The sequence below is a fragment of the Pseudophryne corroboree genome, chromosome 3 (assembly GCF_028390025.1).
Source record: "Pseudophryne corroboree isolate aPseCor3 chromosome 3, aPseCor3.hap2, whole genome shotgun sequence".
NCBI lineage: Eukaryota > Metazoa > Chordata > Amphibia > Anura > Myobatrachidae > Pseudophryne > Pseudophryne corroboree.
Window position 1 is genome coordinate 732,873,412 of NC_086446.1, and position 19,067 is coordinate 732,892,478.

At 48.7% G+C, this 19,067-nt stretch overlaps 1 protein-coding gene across 3 annotated transcripts in view; it reads left to right on the forward strand.

Moving 5' to 3' along the window:
* Positions 1–5,426: 5,426 nt before the first annotated feature.
* CLRN3 (clarin 3) overlaps positions 5,427–19,067 on the forward strand; it is a 90,931-nt gene continuing 77,290 nt past the window's right edge. The window contains exons 1-2 of one of the 3 annotated variants that reach the window (XM_063962221.1): positions 5,427–6,021; positions 14,216–14,319. The gene's annotated coding sequence lies outside the window, so the exon portion shown is untranslated. The remainder of the gene's footprint in view (positions 6,022–14,215; positions 14,320–19,067) is intronic. The other 2 variants (XM_063962222.1, XM_063962223.1) reach the window with 2 other exon arrangements.

Consider the following 19,067-nt stretch of genomic DNA (forward strand, 5'->3'; position numbering starts at 1 on the left):
GACCCACCGCCAGCAGCTCCCTGCCGCCGCAGCCACGCCAACCAGCGGTTTGGTAACCCGCGGGAGCACCCGCGGGAGGTAAGGCTCCGGAGCCTTACACCTGCGCATTCACAGCAGATGCTGGCACAATGCCAGCATCGACTACACTGAAGAGAAGAGGGGGCATGAACGGAGTCTGCACATGGGCCCCCTCCTCTGTTAAACCGCCCTGCATAGTGCTATTCTTTTGCTATACAAAGGTCCTTTAATCATTTTTACATTGCTCAGTGGGTAGTAAAAGGTCCACTTGTGTGATGCTGATTGCTTTTATGATTTTGTTATTTTCTTATTCGTCCATATAAAATAGCGTAATTATCAATATAATGTTATACAGTAATATATCACACTGTGGTTGTGCCGTCGCTTATATACACACAGTAACAACAAATATTCTGTAGTGTAAATCTGCGATTTAAATTATAACATCTGTCATTTCAAAATGATACAATGTTTCAGATCACTGTTAGGGAACCACCACGTTGGAGGGATTGTGTATTGGCCCCCTGCCTGACCACCTTAGAGTCATTATAATTGGAACATGGCCGCATATTGATGTTCCTGCAATTACTGTTCCATTAATGAAAGGCACAGGGTCAGGAAATGTAGTAGAATATTGACTTATGTCACGCTTCATTGAGAGCTTCAGGGCTGAAGAAAATCATAAATAGTACCAATGGTGCAAATATATATATATATGTATATATATATATATATATATAAATATATATATATATATATATATATATATACTATAGATATATCTATCTATCTATATGTATATTTATACAATAATCCCCCTGCATTTGTGAGAGTGGCGGTGGGGGAACGGCACTCAGCATCCTCCTTCCCCCTAGGTCATCGTGTCCGGGTCCATTTGGAGTTCCAGGTCTGTCTGAGTTTCCACGACCTGAATGTGAGAGTGGCGGTGCGGTGTAGACTCACTACTTATCAGGCGCCGCACCCTCTCACCTTCAGGTCATGGAAACTCTGACAGACCTGGAACTCCAAATGGACCCGGACACGATGACCTAGGGGGAAGGAGATTGCTGAGTGAAACAACAGCCGTGCAGGGCCAAGAACTACCCTAGTGTGCGTCCGCTACACTAGCTACATGAACAGAGCCCTCAAACTAGTTCAGGTGTGGGTGGTGCAACACAAACTCTATGCACAAACTTTAAAACAAACACTTCGCCCTGCACGGTAACAACACGCATCACAATATCACAGTATAAGATTAAACGTGCTGTCCCTTTAAATCCCTACCTGCCTTAGATTACTGGGGAGTGGGCGCCGTACAGCCTACCCACTTCCCCACTTCCCCTTGCTGCTTAATTGGGCCTAGTCCCCCCTAACTGTGCATAGGTTAGAGGCCTGACTTTTTCCCACGGACCTAGCACCTGCCTAACATGCGGCCGGTTGGGTGACCTGGGCCTAATGCCCAGGGTCACCTTATATACCTGACGAGGTGGGCAGGGGGGTACTGGAACTAGGGCCTAATGCCCTCTAATGGTCCCCACAGTCCTATTGCCTGAATTATGCCACGGGCCTGTGAGAGGAAAAGATTAAAGGAGGCATTTGAGCATTTCTACAGGACTATGTACAGAGCACACACCTGGTCTGGGTACACGCTGTGTGTGTGTGTGTGTGTGTGTGTGTGTGTGTGTGTGTGTGTGTGTGTGTGTGTGAGGCATGTATGTGTGTGTAAGTGAAAGGCATGTGTGTGTAAGTAAAAGGCATGTGTATGTGTGTAAGTGAAAGGCGTGTGTGATTAAGTGAAAGCGGCGTGTGTGTGTGTGTTTTTAAGTGAAGGAGGCGTGTGTGTGAAAGCGGCGTGTGTGTGTTTTTAAGTGAATGAGGCATGTGTGTGTGTATGAAAGCGGCGTGTGTGTTTTTAAGTGAAGGAGGCATGTGTGTGTGAAAGCGGCGTGTGTGTTTAAGTGAAAGAGACGTGTGTGTGTTTAAGTGAATGAGGTGTTTGTGTGTTTTATTTATATATATGTAGTGTTCACGCTAGGTGTCTTTCACAGGGCGCTGCGCCCTGCCCCTTTTTAGACAGCTGATTCCCGCCCTGCCCGTTTTTGTGCGCCCTGCCGCCCCGTTATTTGCTGCCTGCCGGACCCCGCCACGTCGCCGGACCCAGCCGTGCGCCGCCGGACCCGGTAAGCACATGAGAGTCCCCCTGGACTAAATTAACCTTGTAAGTATTTTGCAGCTGTAAACTTCAATCTCAGTGCTCTCTACCTGGTGCAATGTGCCTCAGTGCTCTCTACCTGGTGCAGTGTGCCTCAGTGCTCTCTACCTGGTGCAGTGTGCCTCAGTGCTCTGCCAGGCGCAATGTGTATAACGTTCTCTATCTGGCGCAATATGTATAACGTGCTCTACCTGTCGCAGTATGTATAGGAGGTTCTATCTGGTGCAATGTGTATTAGGTGCACTACCGTGTGGTGTAATGTGAATTACCACTATTATGTGGCCACACCCCTTCCCCACGAAACATCGACCCTAGATTTTTGCAGCGCGCCTTCGGCGCGCACTGTCCATGTTTTGGCCTGTAGGAATGGGAGCACCAAGCATTATAGTATGTACCTAAAGCTTGTCCATCCAACTTAAAAATGTGCCCTCCCGAATGAAAAATGTGCCCTCCCGAATGGAAAAATGTGCCCTCCCCGTGATCAGCACCCTGCCCTAAAAAAAATCCTAGAGTGAACACTAATTATATTGGCACACCGCTGCGCCAAAGCATCTCCATCGAGACCTGCTGGCAGGTGAGGGAGCACTGTAGGTGTACTATAATGGTATCCTGGTGTCTGTTTTATTGTAATGACTGACTTGGAGTGCGTCCACTTTCTATGTGTATCTATATTACTATTGGGAAAGGTACCTGAGCACGCTGCTACTGTTCACCCTTAGTGCCGGATAGCTACATATGGGGTGTAGTATGGTATGCCGGCGGTCGGGCTCCCGGCGACCAGCATACCGGCGCCGGGAGCCCGACCGCCGGCATACCGACAGTGTGGCGAGCGCAAATGAGCCCCTTGCGGGCTCGCTGCGCTCGCCACGCTATTTTATTCTCCCTCCAAGGGGGTCGTGGACCCCCACGAGGGAGAATAAGTGTCGGCATGCCGGCTGTCGGGCTCCCGGCGCCGGTATACTGTGCGCCGGGATCCCGACAGCCGGCATACTGAAGACCACCCCTACATATGGTATGTGTGTGTATATGTAGGGGGGCACAAACATTTATCATGCCTCCGGGCGACTTGGACGAACTTACGCCACTGCCCACAGGCCTGTGGCCTGACTGTCCCCACGATCCCTGATGGTCTAGGGAGGAAGAAGTAGGGCCTTTGAAGGGCCTACCTTACGGTGGAGAAGGCTGCAGTGGGGAGCTTCACAGCCCTTTTGCTCCCCACCACTGCAGCGCTTCTCAGTCCTGGATGGGCTCTTCTGCCGCTGGCCCGTCCTGGCCAGCAGCGCAGCCGCCTCTTCTTCGCGTCCAGCCGACGCTGGACATCTTCCTGGATGCAGGCATCTTCTGGCCTCTTCTGCGGTCACCGGAGCTCTTCCCGCGGTGTCCTCTTCTTTTCAGCGCCGCCCGGCTCTTCTCTGCTCTTCCGCGTCGTCTCCTTCCTATTCTTCCTCCCGGCGGCGTCTGACATCACTCGCCAGGGGCGGGGCCTACGACGCGGCGAGCGCTGATTGGCTCGGCACGGCCGCCCGTGATTGGCCGGCGCCCCACGAGCCGTGATTGGCTCGCGGAGGGTGCCGGATTTGAAATGACGCGGCCGGCGCTTCTCATTGGCGGCCAAATTGGTGCCAAGTTTAAAGTGCTGCTGCCGCGCCGCTGCCCGTCGCCGCCTCTGGTCGGGTGCAGGGAACCAATGCACGGTCCCGGCACCGGACACTGCTGCCACTGCTCAACCAACGCTGCTCAACTAGCGCTGTCTACAGTCAGGAACTGCAGGGGACACAGATCCCCTGCACTCTGCTGGGAGCCTGGAGCGCCTGCACACATATCTACACATTAATAGTGTCTTTATCACACTAATGGTGACTTTGCATGCAAATCTTTAATACATTAGTGGAGATGTATCAAACCGTAGAGAGAGAAAACGTGGAGAAGTTGACTATCGAACTAATCTGCTTCTGTCTATCATTTATCTAGCACAGTCCATAAAATGGCAGTTACTGCAGAAGTACTTTTGGCCTAATTCAGACCTGATCGCAGCAGCAAATTTGTTAGCAGGACAAAACTACGCACTGCAGGTGGGGCAGATATAACATGTGCAGAGAGCGTTAGATTTGGGTGGGTTATATTGTTTCTGTGCAGGGTAAATACTGGCTGCTTTATTTTTACACTGCAATTTAGATTTCAGTTTGTACACACCCCACCAAAATCTAACTCTCTCTGCACATGTTACATCGGGTGGTATGCAGGTGACCGGCGGTCGGGAGACCGACGGTCACATGACCTCCAACAACATCCCACCCCCTCTCTTTCCCGACGGTCGGCATGCCGAACAACAGGACTATTTCCACTCGTGGGTATCCACGACACCCATAGAGTGGGAATAAAACCCGTGGCGACTGCAGGTCGCCACTGACCCCGCAAGGGGCTTGCTGCACTAGCCCCTCCCCGCCGGGATCCCGCCGTCGTTACATCTGCCCCCCTGCAGTGCACATGGGGGGGTCATTCCGAGTTGATCGCTCGCTTGCAACTTTTTGCAGCGCAGCGATCATCTCAACCGCGGCTAAACTGCGCATGCGTATGCCCTGCAATGCGCAGGTGCGTCGTACGAGTACAAAGCGGTTCGTTGCTGAGCGATGGATTTAAGAAGAATCCATTTGCACAGCCGAACGCAAGGTGATTGACAGGAAGAGGGCGTTTATGGGTGTCAACTGACCGTTTTCAGGGAGTGGTTGGAAAAACGCAGGCGTGTCCAGGCGTTTGCAGGGCGGGTGTCTGACGTCAAATCCGGACCAGATACGCTGAAATGATCGCAAGGGCTGAGTAAGTCTAGAGCTACTTAGAAACTACACAAAATGTTTTCGTTCCGCTCAGCAGCACACGCGTTCGCACACTTGCAAAGCGAAAATACATTCCCCCATAGGCGGCGGCTATCTGATCGCAAGCCAGCAAACAGTTGCTAGCGAGCGATCAATTCGGAATGACCCCGATGGTGTTGACCATTAGCTAACAAATTTGCTGCTGAATTACCACCACTATCTCTATCAAAGTTTGATACATCTACAGTCACAATCAGAGCCGGATTAAGGGTGGAGGCCCTGGGGGTCAGTACCCCAGGCCCCCCTTTCTAAAAGGGCTCCCCGCCACAGGTCGGATCTGTCACTGATCCGATCTGTTGCGCTGCGTCTTCCTATAGGTTGCCCTGGCAACCTAAACCACGCCGCCGGCACCGCATAGCAGTATAGGACAGCGTCAGCTCAGCTGTCCAATGCTGTATGAAGCAGCAGCCTGCGGCTGGGCGCGCAGGCTGCAGGAGAGAAGGGTGGAGCCTGCGGAGGGTACGTGATGCCTGGGGAGCAGTGACAGGGCCGCAGCCACACTGCACTTATGCATATAAAGTGGCCGGGAGCGGGAGGCATACAGACTGTACTCCCGGTTGCTCTACGCCTGACACCCGCTGCAGTGAGGACGGAAGGACTAGGAGTGAGTCCGGCGTCATTCAGATGATAATGCAGAGCTTTGGGGGCGGAGCAGTTGAGTCAGGGCTACACGGTTGATCAGCTGTCCGGGATTATTGGAGGCGGAGCCAGATCCTTTTAGCCACTGTTTGGCTTTACCCGTGACTGGCCTCTCACCTGGGACCAGCCATCAAGGAGCTGAGTTCCTTTCAGGCTGGCCCTTCTTCTCCTGTCTCCCGACCTCCTCTCTCCTATAGCACTGGTCTCCACTCTCCTGCCGTTTGGCTCAGTGACAGTGTCCATCCTGCTTCTTATCCTCTCCACCCTTTCATAAATCAGGTAAGTATCTGGGGTGATTTTTACTGTGAAGCAGATACACTTTGAAAGGGGGTGTTCTTTACAATATGGTCGTGTTGACTAAGTGTGTGTGTAACTGTAAATATATATGTACATATCTGTATGCATGTACTGTATGTGTATCTACTTATCTATCTGTGCTCTTGTGGTGTCAGACTGCAGACATCGTGGCTCCGTCCCAACAACCCCGTACCCATTGCAGTTCCATCTCAACAATCCCCCCCAGCGCTCTGATACTTACCCCGGAGATCGGTCATTGGGACTCGCACTTTAAGTAGATGGGTCAGCCTGGCACAGTTATTATGTGCATTTATCATTTTGGGGGAGATTTTATACAGTATATAGAAAGAGAAGCCCAGCACTCCATCCTCTTATGCACATCTACTTGCTCCAGTGCCCTCCATTGGTGTATGAGAATGTAAATATGGAGGGGTTAAGGTGGCACTCAGAAGACGTTGATATTTAATATGTATTTATTGTATCCGACATATGTTTCAGGTTGGAGCCCGTCATCAGGGATGAAAGTAAATAGCAGCGCTATTGTATTGTACATTCATCCCTGACGATGGGCTGCTGCCCGAAACATGTCGGATGCATTGTCCTCCGAGTGCCGCCTCAACACCCCTCTCTCTTTATATAAATATATATCTCCTTGAGAAAGTCAGTTTGACTGAACAGATTGGATTAGAGAGTATTTTTATATACTCTTTTATGTTTCAAAGCCTGCACGGGTGAAGACAGTTCAAGGCTGATGCTTGGTACTAGGGCTGCACTTATCAGACCACGTTGATGTTAGTGTGCTCCAGCTCAGTCGGGAGCCGTCCACCACAGTGCAGGTCTTGGTGTTTCACCAGCGGATTGAACATGGGCACACCACTAATAAGTGGTGAAGTTGTGAAATAATAACTACAGCGTCCAGTATGAACTGCATATAGCGGGTTTTTACGCTACATGATGAGCTTGATTGTGACTTTCCCGCATTGGAATGTGGTTACCAGGGACCCTCACAAGGTGCAAATACAGAACTGAGGGATATGAAGCGGCAATTTGGGGGATGTGGTCTCAGCGCATGTTATGTGCACTGATACTGCTTCCCCCCTTCTTGCTATGCGGTACAGATCGGGGGAATCTGGATTTATAAATATGTTTAATATTCCCAATCCCCTGCGACCTCTGAGGGATCAGGGAATTGCCCCAACCCATCGCTGGTGTATGGGGGGGCTTCAGTTAGATAGGGCTGGTAGGTAATGGATTTGTTTATAGCTCTTTGTCATAACAATGTTTATAATATTTAATTAGCTGTTTAAACCACACATTACACAAACCACACCACCAATATTATTGTAACACTCATTTTCACATTGCTAGCCGGGCCACTTCCTTGTGTCTGCCACCCAGGCTGAAAGTTGCCAACCAGCCCCTGCTGGGGAGACACAGTTGTATATTCAATTGTCGGAACTTCCAACAAGTCGAAAAACACATGAATGAGCGGAATCCATGTGTTTTTGACCACGCCGCAGTCATTCATTTTCGCCCATAATAGAGGGCGGAAATGCATGGTCGGAATGGGAGGCGGAAACGGCCCGCAATTGAATACTGACATGTCAGATCCTCTCCGTCGGAGAGGATCCGACTGTAATTGAATATACCCCACAGAGAGGAATGAGCGTGTCACCAGCAGCAGAGTAAAAAGTAAGCTGGTTGAATTGCTTTTTTGTTTTTCATCTATTTTATTCCATTCCTATCTAAAATTTGAATTTTTGGCTCTGGGTCGTGTGTGTGCGTGTGTATATCAATGTGCGTAATTCATCTGCCTGCATTTGTATTAGGGGCCCTACTGTTTGAAGTGCCCCGGGCCCCCCATAGCCTTAATCCAGCTCTGGTCACAATACATTTAAAATCTTACATTTTTTAATCCACTTATTTAAAAAACAAATCTCTTTACATCCCAGCATGCACTGCCACCGTTTTACCTTGTCATAATAGCAAAACTGTGGCAGGGAATGCTGGTATGTGTAGTTCCACAGCAGACGGACGGCTGCATGTTGCATGATGCAGCAAGAAGGCTTTTTTTCTCTTTGAAAGATGCAACCTTGCACAAATGAACATCAGATAACAGTGGTGTCTGCCTGTCTGAGTCTAGGGAAATAGACATGAAAGATTAGACTGTGAATATGTTAGTTGAAATATCCAACTCACAACTAGATAGGTTAGAAAAAAAACATAAATGTATGTAAATTGTCCGTCAAAAGTTAACACAAATCATTTCATGGATATGCTGTTGTTTAATGATGCGGATTTCCCATTTTAAACAGACCTGTGGGAAAATTTAGAGATTAACATGCCATAAATCTTGTCAATAAGGGTTATGTACAATCTCCAAAAAATGTGGCCCCAGTATATACATTATTCCTTTGCCTAAATACTCCTAAATTCCCACATACTTCCAGGTCCTGGTCTCTGTAAGCCCTGTCATGCCTAAAGTGTATAGGTATACTGGCACTTGTAGAACTACAAAAAGCCAAGACCACTCCTAGCACTTCCCCCATGAAATCTCAGCGAAACCCTTCTCCAGGTGGTTGTCACAAATGTGGAAGCAACAGGGTTACATGGTTTTCTAGACAAGTAAACAGAGAATAATCCCAATATATCATTACTATATTTAGAACTGTAGTCCTGTAGTAAGGGCTATAAATCAGTAATACTGTAGATACACCGCTGATTGCCAGAGGTATCTGGAGAGGAGGGAACCCGTGTGCAGTCTCCCATGCCCTCCAACATTTTACACATACAAATCCGTACAAATTAGGAAAAGGGGCGTGGCCACGGGGAAAGTGGTCATGCCCCTTTTCCTATACTTTCAGTGGAAGTTTGGAGAGGCAAAAATCGGTACAGACCATAAAAAAAAAGGTACTGTACCTAGTAAAAAGGTACAGTTGGAGGGTATAGTCTCCGTGTGGTCCCCCTCCTCTCCCGTAGCCGGCTGCGCTCTGAGCACTAGAGACTCTGGCACAGCGCCAGAGTCTACAGCTCAAGCACAGGTCTTCGAAAAAATGGCGCCCCGCCCATTTTTTTTTAGACTTGAGCATGCGTTGTAGACTCTGGCACTGTGCCAGTGTCTCTAGAGCTCAGAGCGCTAAAAGCGCTGTCGGCTACAGGAGAGGAGGGGGTCCACACACGGAGACCAAAAAGGTAAGTATAGAAGAAATGGGTGCAGTGTGTGCGGTGTGGGCCCCCTCTGGACCCAGGGGCCTGTGTGCACCGCACACACTGCACCCATTATAGACACTCCACTGCTGGCAATGGTTTCAGTGACGTGCAGTCAGGGAAGGCAGGGGAGGCAGAGCAGACTTTAAAAATATGCGCAGGCTCACTGGAATAGCGACGCTGCCTAGTAAGGATGGCCACCGATGGTGAATGGTTTTGTAATCGATGGCAGAAAGGTAATGGAACTTAGTCCCAGCCATGAAGGCCCACTAGGTCCTGACCCCTTCCCTAAATGGCCCACCAACTGCCATTCCCTGCAGCAGGGATGTCCATAGAAAGCAAAATCCATCAATGGTTCCGTGTCTATGGTTTCACACCATCGATGGTAACCCACCGTTGGCCATCCCTAGTGCCTGCATCTTGTACACTATTACATAAGCCCCAATATTTTTCTGAGGAGATTTGCTATTTTCTATAGATGTGGTGTCTCATAATGAGAGCCTTCCTTCTACACCCTTTGCATGTCTGATACATCTCCCCCTAATTCATCTAAGAAGTGATGATGCAATCTTGGCGTATTTCTCTTTCTTAATGAAAATATCCAAATTGATAGAGAAAAGCGTCAAGGTTTTGCTTACTTCATCCCTCCATGGAAGACTTAGGTTGGGATGTATTAAGAGTTTTCTTATCACTGTGCTAAGAGACATGAGCATACCTGCCTACCCTCCCGGAATGGCCGGGAGGCTCCCGAAAAACGGGTGACCCTCCCGGCCCCCCGGAAGAGCAGCAAGTCTCCCGATATCCGCGGGTCACCCCCTGCCCGCCGCCCACTTAACGAGTAACCACGCCCCCTGCTGTATAATGCCGGTAATCGCGGCATTACACAGAGGGGGCGTGGCTTAAATGACGCAGTCCAGAAGCCACGCCTCGTTCCGCCTCTGGCCCGCCCCCTGTCACGTCACCTCACTGCCCGCCCCCCCTGCTGAGCCGACGGGCTGCTCTCTCCCAGAGAGAGCAGCCCAGAAGTCGGCAACTATGGACATGAGATGATGCTGTGCATTTTTCTGTTATGTTGCAAAGCCTAGTGCTGGCAGTAGCAAGTTTGCGGAACCCGAATTTTTTTGACATGCCAGAGTCTGCTGTGTATGTGTTGATCTCCGTGAACGTGGCGCCCATGACCGTGTCACAGTGATTACTAAACAAGTGCAGATCTCTGGGAAAATGGCACACACGCCATTTTCTCTGTGATTTTGTGATGCCGATGCTCAGGTAAGTATTGTCTATGAGTACAGGTTGTTTGGTGACCATGGCAACCACCTCTTAATACCCTGGTTAGGTTGAAAAAAGTCTAAAGTCATCACATCTATCAAGTTTATGTGGTATATTAGAAGAGACAAGGGGGGTCATTCCGAGTTGATCGCTCGCGAGCTATTTTTTGCAGTGCTGCGAACAGATAGTCGCCACCTATAGGGGAGTGTATTTTTGCTTTGCAAACGTGCGATCGCCTGTGCAGCTGAGCACTACAAAAAAAGTTTTGTGCAGTTTCTGAGTAGCTCAGAACTTACTCAGCCGCTGCGATCACTTCAGCCTGTCAGGTCCCGGAATTGACGTAAGTGACCCGTCCTGCAAACGCTTGGACACGCCTACGTTTTTCCAACCACTCCCAGAAAATGGTCAGTTGACACCCACAAACGCCTTTTTTCTGTCAATCTCCTTGCGATCAGCTGTGCGAACGGATTCTTCGTTAAATCCATTGCTCTGCAACGATCCGCTTTGTACCCGTATGACGCGCCTGCGCATTGCGGTGCATATGCATGCACAGTTCTGACCTGATCGCAGCGCAGCAAAAGATCCTAGCGTACGATCAGGTCGAAATGAGCCCCCAAGATCCCGGCAGCTTTTATTAGAAGTAAGACGGTTATCTGCACTTGTCTCTGACCGGCATACAGTGTTGGCAGCCATTTCATGGACTTGCGTCACAGTGGTGACAGCATTTCCTAGTGGGTGTATTCTCCTGGGTATTGTTTCAGATTACAAAATGGCTTCCTCCAATGTGTGTACATGACAGGTCAGCTGGAAAGTTTTATTGTATTTGGTCAGAATAATCTATTTTCTGTGAATGTAATTTCCTTCACTTGAAAAGAACGGAACAGAACCTTCCCGAGGACAGGACAATTTATTGTGTTTGCAGCAGACAGAAGTGAATTGTTTCCAGCCTATAACAAAGCGTGGCTGCCATCTTGGCGATGCGGCCGAGCACCTGTTTCTATGTTACTGTAGCGCTTGACTGAGTGGAAGTTGAGGATTAATGTTCATATACTGAATGAATAACAGCTCACAGGGACCTGTTCCTGAGGATTCAGCAGCTCTATGTATGAATAACACAGCGTGTCCTTGCTCTATCAATCTTTAAATTGAGACAGGAAGTAAACTAGAAAAGGCCGCTGTGATAAATAGAAGATGCAAGGGGAAAAGCAACGTGCGAGGACCTAGGAGCAATATTCTGTTGTAACTTATAACATCTTTGACAAATATGTTTCCTAGTATAATTACCAGAAGAAGATACACTTATTTTAGAACCCAGAACAAATTCCATTTTTTTAAGTTTAAGTCCAGTTTTAGACAACCCCCTATCTCAAACATACTCACCCAGGTCCTGATTAATGGTTCAGGCACCCTGAAGCTAATACACCGCCACATCACCAGCAATTTTTACTTAAATCTGTCATTATGGGGGATATGCAGAGTTGAATGTATTTCTATTTGTGGAACATTCTGCAAGAGGTGCCCAGCAGGAAAGAAATCCACAGCTGGAGAGGCCCCAGAATAAGGAACTTACATGCAGGAAATCACCCGGTTCTGTTGCACAGAAGCCACCATGGCTGGAACCTGGAGCATTATACTGTATTCAGCCTGGTTTGCGCCATTGTAGCATTGTATTCAGGAAAGATTCAACTTTGCCCAATCAGAGGGCAGCGCAATGAGCCAATCGGAGCTCATCACCTGACTTTTGAATTTGGCACTGCCAGTGAGATAATTACAGCTCACTGTGTCACCCGTCATGCCCCTTTGCAATAGCTTTAATTAGGCATTGTGATTGAAAACAGGGGCAGATAGTAGAGAAGAGGCAGAGATGAGCCACCACCAGACAAGATGCTGGAAGGAAGCAAGAAATCACCTGAAAGAAGAATGAAGACAGTGCCAGACTGAAGAAAGAAGCAGCAGTGGGCAACACAGAAGACCTGCAGGAAAATTATGACAGAAGATGACATTGAGTCAAGAAGAAGAAGAAGAAGAAGCAGTCATGGGACAGCAAAGGGCTTGAGGAAAAGCGTAATCACATTGCTCTCTGCTGCCCATGTGAAGTCAGTAGAAGTCTAGAGGAGTAGCAGGGAACAATTTGAGGAACAATTCTGAAAGTGAGGAAAGGACTAAACACAAGGCGGGTATGGGCGTTGGTCTAGTAGGGCAAAACTCACAGCCCATGCCATGTGCCCAAATGTCTTCCTGCAAATGTGTTTCCCTAATAGTCAGGCTCCCATTTGAGGTAGGGGTTGCATTCCTGTTTTGTTTATTAGGGTTGGCAATGTTATCCCAGTGGTCAGAAATCTGGTTTTCACATGACCGACAGCGGTCATCCCAACACTGCCGATCCCGACACCGGACGGGGTAAGTATTCTACACATCCCCCATCCTCTACCCTAACCCTCCTGGGGTGGCGGCTCTGGCTCACCCTTCGGAGGTGGCGCTTTTTAGTCACACTGCGTATGCGTCAATGTCCATTACCGTAGTTGCTCACATTGAGGATTCATTTGCAAAGTGATTGACAGGAAGGGACCGTTTGGGGGAGGTAACAGGGAGTGGCGGCACAAAGGCAGACGTGTTGCGGCCGTATCCAGGGTATGTCACTATCTGCATCTGTGATCCCGTATGCATTACAGATGGCTCTGGCGTCTCAGTACACAAAAAAGATTGAGCCAGCCGCGGGGCCCAGATACTGATAGGTGCATCCTCAAATCCGGGAGTATGTTTACATACCCTACAGGAAATATATCATGTAAAATACAGCGCTGCAGCTGGATCGGGCTCCTGCTTTATTTATTTATTTTATAAATTACAATAATTTATTCAGAAGTGTCAGCATTAAATAGAAAAAACAAACAAAGCAAAAAACATTTCCTCCCAACTTGCTCTGTGCTATCGCACAAGTTTTTTTTAACTGGAATCCCATGACAGCCCATTTGCATTACTTGTGCACCCAATGTGTTATCTGTGCCCCCAGCATTTGCAAAGCAATACAAATGGAATGAGCCTAAGGCCTAATTCAGGTTGGATCGCAAAACGCAATCCAACCGCAAAAATGACAAAAAAAGATGCGGGCGCCTGCGCCTGCATTTTCTGCAGGGGGGCCGCAGAAAATGCGATAGCCTCTTCCTGTCAATCAGGCGGAGGCGGGGGCAGGAAGGGGGGTTAGGCGGCAACGCTCCGTTTCCTAGGCGGAGACGGAGCGTTGCGGGGGGCAGAGGCGGCCAAGCGGGGGCCGCGTCGCTGAAATGGGGGGCTTGGTGTGGGCGTGATCGCGGCGGCAGTATGACGTCATGCTCAGCCACCGCAATCAGAAACATGGCGGCGGGCCTCCATATTTCTGCTTAATTTCTGCTATCAAGCAGAAATTGCAATGCAATCGCAATTTCTGCTTGATGAAGGGGGGAAGGCCGCCCCCAGCATGCGGACAAAAGGATTGCATACTGTATTCTGCTAATTAGCAGAATTTGCAATCCTTACTGATTCAGCCCCATAATTGCTATTATATACAATGTTTAAGTGCTACTATATTTAAAATGAAGAAATGTACTATAATTAATTATATATGATAATGTTTTTTTAAAATTGTAATAAGTGAGAAATATATGTGAGATTAAAACTATAGTCCACTTGTGCTTTTTTATTAATTCTGCTGCTTCCAAAGATGAAGAATTGGATAAACTGCTTGAACATTGGACATCTGACTAACCCCCGAGGTTCAAAATGGAGCAAAGACTCTACTGAAGGGCACTCTTGAGGCATATATTGGTAATAATTAAACTTAACTTTTAATGTTACAATCTAAAATAAGCTAACCGTAGACACCACATATATAAGATAAAATAGCAGGTGCTATAAAAGTGAAGACAAAGATAAAAGGATAGGCTTTTCCTTATTAATGAAAAAGGTGAAATATCATAAAACATGCAGAAAAAATACAAAGAAATACGAAAATGTACACAAATAAAATGCACTAGGTAATAAATATAGGTTAATATTACCTTATGAAAACTTAAGTTCTATGTACATAAGTTAAGATTTAACACTTAGGGGTATATGCAATTGCGGTCGGGGGCATTTTCGACAAAAAAAAACCTGTCAAATTGGATTCGACAATGCAATACAGTACTTTTCGACAAAAAAACCTGCCGTTTCAGATTCGACTTTTTGCAATTCGACATTTCTCAAATTCGACATGTCTGCAATGGTCAAAATGCGGCTTTTCAACAAAAGTATATTCAATTGCAGAATGTCGATTCGACAACAGTGCTTTTCGAAAGTAATTTCGTCAATTTCATTCCGTCTCATTTTGCTGTCGCAATCTAATAAAAAATTAAAATAATTTTTTTTTGTGTGTGTTTTTTTGATTGCTAATAGCATATCTATTTATATTAGAAGGGATTATCTACGTGGTTTGTGTCACGCCGCCGCCCCAGGTCCCTTACTTACCTCTCCGGGCGCGCTGGTCCTCTCTGCGGCCGTCCTCGCTGGCGGCTCCCATCGTTTGGCCCGGCGTCTGGGCGGGTGACGTCATCAGGCACTTCCCACCAACCAGCTGGTGGTGGGAAGTATAAATTCTGGCACCAGGAACTGCATCAGTGCCTGAGTATCATCAGTTCCCCAGGAGTGGTGATCGCCAGACTTCCGTGCCTCCAAGCACCTCTGTGCCTCCCAGCACCTCCGTGCCTCCGAGCATCTCCGTGCCTCCCAGCACCTCTGTGCCTCCAAGCATCCCCGTGCCTCCCAGCACCTCCGTGCCTCCGAGCATCTCCGTGCCTCAAAGCACCTCCGTGCCTCCGAGCATCTCCGTGCCTCCAAGTACCTCCGTGCCTCCAAGCACCTCCGTGCCTCAAGCATCTCCGTGCCTCCAAGCACCTCAGTGCCTCCAAGCGGCTTAGCGTCTCCAAGCACCTCAGTGCCAGCAAGCACCTCAGTGTCTCCACGCGCCTCAGTGCCTCCAAGCACCTCAGTGCCTCCAAGCGCCTTAGCGCCTCCAAGCACCTCAGTGCCTCCAAGCGCCTTAGCGCCTCCAAGCACCTCAGTGCCTCCAAGCGCCTCAGCGCCTCCAAGCACCTCGGTGTCTCCAAGCGCCTCCAAGCACTTCAGCGCCTCCCTGCACCTCAGTGCCTCCAAGCACTTCAGCGCCTACAAACACTTCAGTGTCTCCAAGCCCCAGCGCACGTAAGCGCAGTTGTGCCTCCAGCACCTGGTATTCTTCTCTGATTCACCAGCACCTTTCAAGTTCTGTCTTTCAGGAGACCTTCAGCGTCCACGTGTGCCTCCTGTTTGCCGACCTGATCCTGCATGAGGAAAACTTACATTCGGCCATCTCTGCTGCGGCCCAGTTGCGGTTCCTCTTCCCGGTCACTGGAAGAAACCCCGAGTCCACAACACTCCCAAACCAGGTCAGTGATAGTATACTCAGGCCACATGGACCCGGGGAATCGGAACACGGACTCAAGTGCCATCCAGAATCTGGCTTCCCGAGTACAAAGTCAGGAAGTGGCACAAGGTCAGGTGATGCAGTACCTCCAGGAGTTGTCCGGGCATCTGGATCAGATCCAGGCGTCTCTAGCCTCGGTAATTCCGGCACCAGTAGCCGCAGTTCCAGTAGCCGCACCAGTTGCCGCTTCCAGCAATGTTCAACCATCGGCCGGTGCCACTCCGCGCCTTCAGTTGCCTACTCCGTCCCGTTATAATAATGGGAATCCTAAAAATTGTCGTGGTTTTTTAAACCAATGCAAGGTACATTTCGAGCTACTTGCACATAACTTTCCTACAGACCGGTCCAAGGTGGCATATATTATTTCTCTGCTGGAAAGATCTGCCTTGGATTGGGTGTCTCCATTATGGGAACGTTCGGATTCACTGGTTTCCAATTACTCCGAATTCATCACGTCTTTTCAACGAATTTTTGACGAGCCCGGCAGGATGACCTCGGCCTCTTCTGATTTGCTCCGCATCCGTCAAGGCTCCCGATCCGTGGGTCAGTATGTGGTTCATTTTCAAACCATTGCCTCCGAACTTCGCTGGAATAATGAGGCTCTGAGAGCTGCTTTCTAGAACGGTCTCTCTGATCGCCTGAAGGATGAATTGGTCACTCGGGAGCTTCCGGATTCTTTAGAGGAATTGATCTCTCTCTGTGTCAAGGTAGATCTCCGGATGCAGGAACGTGGAGGTGAACGTAGTCGATCGGATCGTTCTAGGTTCCGGCTTCCCACTGCAAGGCAAGCGGTGGTCCCAAGTCCAGACGAACCCATGCAGATTAACCAATCCCGATTGTCCCCGGAGGAGCGACAGCGTCGTCATGAGGGCAAACTCTGTCTGTACTGCGGAGCTGCGGGTCACTTCATCAAGTCTTGCAAATCCCGTCCAGGAAACGGGCAGGCCTAGCTTGTTCCGGAGGAGTCAAGCTGGGGGTTACGACCAAATCTTCTCCGACTTCGGACTGTTTGCTTCCTGTAACGTTAACCACCAAGGTTACTTCCAAGTCTTTTGAAGCCCTGTTAGACTCCGGGGCTGCGGGGAATTTAGTTTCTTCCCTCTGTGTCCAAAGCCTGAATTTGGAAGTACGGTCCATCGAACGGCCTATTTCCTTGACAGCTATCAATGGTACTAGGATATCCAAGGGTATCATAACAGAACACACGGTTCCAGTTAAATTACAGGTCGGGGCTCTACATCAAGAATATTTGGAGTTCCTGGTGATTCCGGAGATGCATCATGATCTGGTTCTCGGAATGCCTTGGCTCAGAATTCACAATCCCCATATCGATTGGAAGAACGCACAGATTCGGTCTTGGAGTTCTTTTTGTCACGCTAACTGTCTCACTCCTGTCTGTCCGCTTTGTGTTTCTACTAAGGCGGAGGAAGAACTTATCCCGGAGGCGTACCAAGAGTTCAAGGATGTGTTCTCGGAACAGGCGGCTGACCAGTTACCACCCCATAGGTCTTGGGACTGCCCCATTGACCTCATCCCAGGGAAAATGCCGCCCCGGGGTCGCATTTATCCTCTGTCCCTTCCAGAGACACAAGCTATGTCAGACTATATCAAGTCCAATCTTCACAAGGGATTCATTCGCCCCTCTATCTCCCCGGCTGGAGCGGGCTTCTTCTTCGTGAAAAAGAAGGACGGAGGGTTAAGACCATGTATCGACTACCGCGGCCTAAATGATATTACCATCAAAAATAAATACCCCTTGCCTCTAATCACAGAGCTATTTGATAGAGTTTGTGGTGCCCACGTTTTTTCCAAGCTCGATTTGAGGGGGGCCTATAACCTTATACGCATCAGAGAGCGAGATGAATGGAAGACCGCCTTCAATACCCGGGATGGGCATTATGAGTATCTGGTGATGCCGTTCGGTCTTAGCAATGCTCCTGCTGTCTTCCAGGGATTCGTCAACGAAATCTTCCGAGACATGTTATACCTAAGTGTCGGGGTGTATTTGGATGACATACTGATTTTTTCCAAAGACCTTGCTGAACACAGGATACAGGTCAAAGAGGTACTCCGCCGTCTACGTGAGAATCATCTCTATGCCAAGTTATCCAAGTGTACCTTCGAAGTAACATCAATACCGTTCCTCGGTTATATCATCTCGGGGATGGAGCTTCGCATGGACCCGGAGAAACTTTCCGCTATTCGGGACTGGGCACAGCCACTCTCCTTGAAAGCAATACAGAGATTCTTGGGTTTTGCGAACTATTATAGAAAGTTCATTAGAAGTTTCTCCACCATTGTTGCACCCATTACCGCCTTAACGAGGAAGGGTTCCAAGCCGGGTTTGTGGCCCCCCGAAGCCATAGAGGCCTTTTTCCACTTGAAATCGGCTTTTATGTCTGCTCCAGTACTCCAACAACCAAATTTCGAGGAACCTTTCTTCCTAGAAGTTGACGCATCCTCGGTCGGAGTTGGGGCCGTTCTCTCTCAGTACGCCTCAGATAAGAAATTACATCCGTGTGGCTTTCACTCTCGTAAATTCTCTCCGGCTGAACGAAATTACACTATTGGAGACCAGGAAATCTTGGCAATTAAATCTGCCTTGGAAGAGTGGAGATATCTCTTAGAAGGGCCAAACATGTGATTACCATTTACACTGATCACAAAAATTTGTTGTATATCAAAACCGCACAGTGCTTGTATCCTCGCCAAGCTAGATGGGTACTCTTCTTCACTCGATTTTCTTTTGTTATCAAGTACCGAGCCAAGACTTTAAATACTAAAGCGGATGCACTGTCCTGTTCACAAACTCCCACAGATGAAGAGGATTCTTTTGAGCGGAGTTTAATTCTGAATCCAATTTCTGTCTCCGCTGCCTCAACTACTCCAGGTCCTCCCCCTGGAAGAATGTCCGTACCAGCTAAATTCCGGTCGAGGATACTACAGTGGGCCCATATCTCCAAGTTTTCCGGTCATCCTGGCGCCCAGAAGATGTACAAGTTTCTGCAAAGATCTTACTGGTGGGACTCCATGAGGAAGGATGTACAGGATTACGTTAATTCTTGTCCACAGT